Source organism: Dysidea avara, chromosome 4 (genome assembly GCF_963678975.1).
Source record: "Dysidea avara chromosome 4, odDysAvar1.4, whole genome shotgun sequence".
Lineage (NCBI taxonomy): Eukaryota > Metazoa > Porifera > Demospongiae > Dictyoceratida > Dysideidae > Dysidea > Dysidea avara.
Window position 1 is genome coordinate 43,483,051 of NC_089275.1, and position 6,996 is coordinate 43,490,046.

The 6,996-nt window shown below is 37.8% G+C and overlaps 1 long non-coding RNA gene across 1 annotated transcript; it reads left to right on the forward strand.

Annotated features, from left to right (window-relative positions):
* The first annotated feature begins 1,898 nt into the window (after positions 1-1,898).
* Positions 1,899-2,602, forward strand: LOC136252271 (uncharacterized). The gene is made up of 3 exons (XR_010699434.1): positions 1,899-2,131; positions 2,214-2,307; positions 2,403-2,602. It is a non-coding gene; the product is annotated as an uncharacterized lncRNA (long non-coding RNA).
* Positions 2,603-6,996: the final 4,394 nt, after the last annotated feature.

Below are 6,996 nucleotides of genomic sequence, written 5' to 3' on the forward strand. Positions count from 1 at the left end.
GGTCACTGAAGGACTAGAAGTTGCAGTATACTTATGCCCCAGAGGCCCAGATTATATAGATCAGTTGACTTAGCCTTAGCTACCACTTTCACCTTACTCTGATACCCCTGATATATCAGTAACATATAATAGAGTAGCTACAGAAAAAGCTACTTAATGCCATAGGCATAGCTAGGGGCGGGTATTTGCCCTACCATCACACGTTCTATGTGATAATATGCATCATCACCAGGCAAAAAATTAGCAGCACACAAACATAGCTAGGCTATAGTACACACATACCGCATTGCTGAGCCATGACTAAGGACAAGTACCACACAAGACTGACAATTATCACGAGATCCATTTAGGTGAAGTCCCTTGGAATGTCCCTGCAACACCCCAAGCGGACACACGTGATATGCGGTTTCAATTAAAATTGAACTAATGTTGTTTAAAATGGCAGTCCAAGAAGGAGAGAGAGAGAGAAGTAACGAGACTACATTAAGTCTTATTGTAACTGGATTTCATTTCATGGTGAGGTGTACTTTAATGCAGAGGCCGTACACCATTGCTGAAGTATGAAAGAATAAGAGTCTGGAGTGGAGGTTAACGAAACTGATTAGATCGAGGATTAGATCATCGACACACACTGATTAACCGAATTTACGGTGTTTTAGAGACCCGCCAGGCGAAAACTCCTAGTAGCTCCACTAGCTCGTATTATCTCATGGCGAGATTGTTGATAAGGTGTACGGACCAATTACCAAAAAACCGTGGCTATCTTGTCATTTTCCACTTACATCATTATCAGAAGTCTTGGAACTTTGGCTGCAGTAAGCGAATCTGTGTCAGATATCAATGTTTGTATGAAAAAGTATACCCATTCACATGTTCTGGTCTAAATTACTGAATTTATGTACAGTGAAACATATGAAGAAGTTTGCTGCATGGCACAGACATTATTTTGCTTAATCACAAAACACTGTAATTTTCACTAACTAACCTGCAGAACTAATTCACGGTACTTTTGTTTCATTGTAACACTAATGTAGTGAAGGCTAACAATGGCTGTCAAGACATCGAAATAGATCAGAGCATTCCTTTCCAAATATCCGGAACACCGTAATTTTCACAAACTAACCTGCAGAGCTAATTCACAGTGCTTCTGTTTCATTGTAACACTAATGTAGTGAAGGTTAACAATGGTTGTCAAGACATTGAAATAGATCAGAGCGTTCCTTTCCAAATATCCGGCATTCAATTTGCCTTAGAAAAAGTAAGTGATTTAAACCTTAAAATGACAAGCTTAAATTTCCTTTTGATTTCCTTCTGCTATAGCTAGGCACGGGCCTATTATGCCCAAAATTTTACCTATTATGCTTTTGAGCATTGCTCAAAAATTAAGCCTATTATGCTCAAAATTATGCTTTCAAAATCAAGATTATGCTCTAGAACTGACTGTTTTATTACAGTATAGCAGCCTTTCCTTCCTTGATGCTTTTGGTCACCTATTATGCTTTAAATTATGCTGGCATAATTGGCCGGTGCCTAGCTATAGCTCATCTTAATTGCTATTCACTGCTATTTTCATATCTGGTTCGGAATCTGAGGTATCTATCACGTATCGTGGGTTATTATGCCTTTTATTGCATGACTCTAAAACACTCAATATAAAGTGTATGGGGAAATTTGCTACACCTGGTCAGTTTAGGCCATTTTGACGAGCCAAAATGTCCATGAATTGGACTTATTTTGGCATCATTGTACTCACAGAGAGTTGCTCTACATGTATCAAATTTGGAAAGTTACTAAACAGACTCGAGGTAGGCGGTACAGATACTTGATTTAATTTTTAATAATTTTTCAATTGAAATGTATTGGACATGCCTGTTCCAGCTGACATTTTTGCCATGAACAAAAGCATAGCAAATGTCCACAAACTTCTTGATATGCCTGTCTATTCAGGTCTCTGTGTAACAATGTCAACTGTTTAAACGAATAAAATCCCCAAATGTTTATTTTGTGTAAAAAAGTGACAAGTTTAAGTGTATTGCATTTAATGCTCACCTATCTGTTTTTACAGGCAATCTAGTCATAGTGATTCACCCACCAACAGTGGATGTGGTTGTGATACTTAACTCTGGACCAGGTAGGACCCTTATTCCTATTGTGAATTTCGGATCAGTTTACATACAGAACTCAAGGAATTATATTGTGTTTTCTTTTTGTAGTGCTCAATATTGAGACGTCAAAAGGTGTCATGAATTTCTACATAATTAGTTGATATTGTACTATCTCATATGATGGTAACAAACTAATACCCAGGCCAGTTTATGTGTTGTGCATATAGTATTAATGTTTTCCTAGTTCCCAGATTTTTTGGTGTATTGTACGTATTAATGACACCGTCGGTTTTGCAGGCCATCTGGTCATAGCAGTTCACGTACTAGCAGTTGGATGTAGTCATGGTAAGTCACGTTTGACCAGGCAAAAATGCTTGCTTGTTGTTTTACAGGACTGGTCTCTTGTGTTGTCAGAATACCAAGCAAGTTGTGTTTTGTGGTGACCACAAACCCAGCCCTAGTGATAATTGGCCAGTTGTCTGATTAGCAGCTTTGACTTAAGGTATGTGCACAAACTCACAGAAATTGCTTTATAAGTTGTACTTTTATGCACAAGTGTAACATAATGTTACTTAAGATCAGGTATTGGTTGTAAAATGGGTTAAACAATATATCAGGTATTCGCTTAGCTTAAAAGTGGGAATTACAACAATTGCAATCCTGAATTTCCTGTTGTATAGCTAATAAATATATTTAACATGTTGTACATTCTGTTTGGTGGCCACTTGTTGTTTGACAGGTCTCCTCATGTTCATATTTATATACTTAGGCACCAAAACACATTTACGTTACCTCTGGTACACCAGATTCACTTATAGCCTTGAATATAATCTTTTAATGTTTAATTCAGTGCCTGCTTGTTCTTTTACAGGGCTTACTTAATCTTGTGTCATCATGAAGACATCTAAGGAATAACCACTTGGTGTTAAACTGATGTTTATTAAATTTTTGTTATGTGTTGTAATAACACTGTTACATGGTTAGTCTACCACAAGAAATTTTCATGAATTCTGCAGCCATCTTATCCACAATTAGAATTGCCTTATTAGTAGCTGTCACGGCAGTTTCACACTTCCACAAAACACCATCAGTGTAAGGTGGAACTTGTGTTGTGGCTTTCATTATGTACATAATGTAGGGTAACAAAGTTTTGTCTGGAATGTGTTTTGTGTACATGAGTTTTGGTCATTCCACACAACTTGCAAAACAATTCTTGTATCAAAAGTGGTGCATGGCACTAAATGGAGTATTGACTAACGATTTATACACCTTCCGTAGTGTCTGTACGTTCTTCACGCTTTCACACCTTGTTTATAAGACATCTGCTGATTATAAACACTCGTATGGGGTGTGGCACTAAATGGATTCTAAAAGCTTTCTGCTTAAAATGCCTTCCCTAGGGAACTTACGGGTCTGCATGCTTTTACAACGTTTTTGTCAGACGTTAGGGCTTGTGTCCACATCGTGCCTTTAAAAGTTATTGTAGGGATTACAGGTTTGAAAGGAGAAAATACGCATAGGGCCAGCCAGAATTAGATAATGTCAGGCCTAGATGGCCGGTACAAACATGGGTAAGATGACTGGTATAACATGACGATGCATGTAATAAAAGGTAGAAAAATAAAGTGAAATATGTCTAAATACGGCTATATTTTTATTTTAGCAAGGTCGCAAGAAAACGATGACGGCTAAAGATTTTTTTATTACGTAACCCAATACAAATCCATTTAGAAATGTTGCATAATCCAGGGCTAATATTGCAAAACCAACCCTACACATAAATAATCCACAGTAGTGGCCACATCTTTTAATTAGGTATGTGCTTCATAGTTTCTTGGCCGCGTGCCTCACTACGTGAGTCTTGATAAGAATTGGTGATTGCATTACCACTCCCAGCGATCCCTTCTTGTTCCATGGCTTTTTCAACAACCCTTTTAAAAGTTTGAATGTTTTATTCATCTAGTTTGATATTGTTATTGTTATAGATAGAGTAATTTATACTGGTGTCTTTAATGCATACCTATCAAGTTCAGTCAAGCTTTGTTGTTATCAGACACACTTGAGAGTATTTACATGATTGCTATTGACTGTACACAAGAATATATGTAAAATATATATACCAAGACACACAGTACGTCGTGCGGCTAAGAAAGCAGGTGCACCACACCATGAGCATATTGACAGGAAGACTAAACAGCTTTTTCATGCGTGCATAGCTCCATGGCCCCTTCTCCAAAGCACACCATTTTTACATTATAGCTGTCCACCAGTTAGGGTACACCACACAGCAAATTTGATTCAATTCACAACAGCCATTTGCAAGATATGGGCATTCAAAATTTCCTTTTAATTTCTTCATTTTTTTCTTCTTATGCCGTACAAGACCTACGGGGGCTTCGATTTCCTTTTGCACACTTTGCAAAAATTGCTATAAAATGCAAGCATGCAACTCGATTGCCTCGATATTTGGCATAAATTAATAACGTGTATGGATTCACGTACCAAGTTTGTTGTGAATTTGAGGAATATCCAAGGAGTCATGAGCATTTATTCATGTAAAAAAATCAAACTTCTGTCATGGCTAGCTACATGGTAAACCAAGAATAGGAATAACTCGAAAGTCCATGTGTAGATAGGCTGATCATCGTAGCAGTGCCTTTTGATAGTTTGAATAACAATAGAGTTACAGCGACAAAGTTATAAAGCAAAAACCAAACAGATGTAAAATCGTGGGATCAAGATACTCTAATAGAGCATTCACCATGGGGTAAAAAAGGTGTACAAAAAATGTCGAAAAAATTACCTTACCAGAGTTTGAACCAACCATTGAACCACTCCTACCTTGGCTGGTCACCTCTCTGCTTTATAAATGAAATTTCTAGTTGAAATAATCAAACATTTGTAATTCCGTAGATCCACCAATAGAAATACTAGATTGTTCTAGAACATTCTATGCATGTTTTAGAAGGCCTCAAAAAAATGTGCACTCTATCAGAGTATTACAATAATATTATCAAATATTGAATTAAATCATGCAATGAAATAGATTTTATAAGTCTGTCTTCAATAATCATCATTGTATCTGCATAGATGTAAGTAAAAACAAACCTCAGTCAGCCATAGGCTGGTTTTGGGGTCTTACAAAGTATTAAAAGATGTGAAATCCACGCAAAAAAAAAAACAGCCAAGCTGTGAAAAAATGGTGCTGCCTTTAAAAGCCTGGGTGAAAAAAGTTGTGAATCAAAGGTGGCAGCCAAGAAATGGCTGCAATGATGTCAATGCTAGTAAATTTAACAATACATAGCTTTCACAGCTTGGCTGGTTTTGTATGTATAGCAGTAGCTAGTGGCTTTTTACCGGTTGGTTTGCATGGTTTTATGGCTAGCACTAGTGGTGATGATGCATATTAAAGCAAAACTAATTATTGCACTTAGGTGGGTTATCGGTTGTAATGTTTGGTCTACCGTGTTGATAGCCTTTATCCCTTATAAGGCCACTCCAAGAAAATTCCTTGTTTCCCATTACATTGACCTCAAAAACACATGTGGGCAAGCGGTTCATTATCCATCATTCATTATAAATATTTCCACTTATTTTCGAAATTCATAACTAATTTACAGGTAAGAATACAGTAGAAATATTTAAACAGTGAAAAGATAGCTAAATGAGCTACCTGAAAGCTAAACTAGTTACTGCTATGCAATCACAGGATAATAATGAATTGTTCAGTTGACAGCAATATTAATGACCATTCGGGAAGAGAATCTGCATGCGAGCAGGAAATGGGAAACAATGAATTTTCTTGGTGCGGCCTAAGGAAGATGAGTGTACATTACAGTACATTCAAGCGAGTAAGCAATCACAAACAAGCTAGCTACCATGAATCCATTACAGCTACCCTCATATGGTAGGGCTTGCTAAGATCCACCCCAATTAACATCAGCCTTAAACTATACTTGTTTACCTTGCCATTTTCACAAATAGCTAACTAGCTATGTGTAAATAGTTTTATACAGAAGGCACCTATACCAGTAGAAAGCCAATCACCACCCAAGAAACAATCTGCTAAACTTAGTAGCTAAAGCAATTGAACCAGCAATAAAACAGCAGCTTTGAATGGAAAAGGGTGTTTCAAAACTTTAGGTGTGAAAGTAGATAGTCTCATAGTTTTATATGCATGGACACAATAGAACAGTAACACCTGACATCACAGTAGTTGCATAATCACTTCCACAGGGCAGAAAATGTATGCAAGCTATTGGAGCACAAGTTTACTCAGGCCCATAGCCAGAGGGGGGGGGGGGGGTTGAGAAGTCCACAATTTTAGTATACAAGTCCAAGTCACAGTTTCACCAGCAAAAGTGGCTACAGTTTACCAATAAGTAGCAATATCAAGCTAAATCAAGTGCTCCAAGTAGCTTATTCAGTGCTTGAAATGCAAGATCGAGATACTCTAATAGAGCAGTCAACCACTCTCCATTACTGCACCCGTAACAACAGTTACGGGTTTAAAATTAATTTTCAGGTGGCGATGCGTTGCCAACGCTACCAGTCCGGGTGCGCGTAATAAACATGAAAAGGGTCTAAGTAAACATGAAAGGGTCTAAGTAAACATGAAAAGGGTCTAAGTAACTTAGACACCTCCAAAATCCACCAAATTCACCACCAAAAGGGTCTAAATCTCGTAGAGCCACGGTCATGTCCAATAGAGACCACGCTCTGAGGCGATACGAAGCACGATAATTACGCGCCTGTAACATTGGCAACGCATGGGCGTTTAAATGGCTAGTAACAGCCGTACTGAATTAGAGGGAGGTATAATGGGCTTGTTTGTACTAATCAACACTACATTACTTGCTTACAAGCAGCTGTCGAGGCACAACAACAGCAA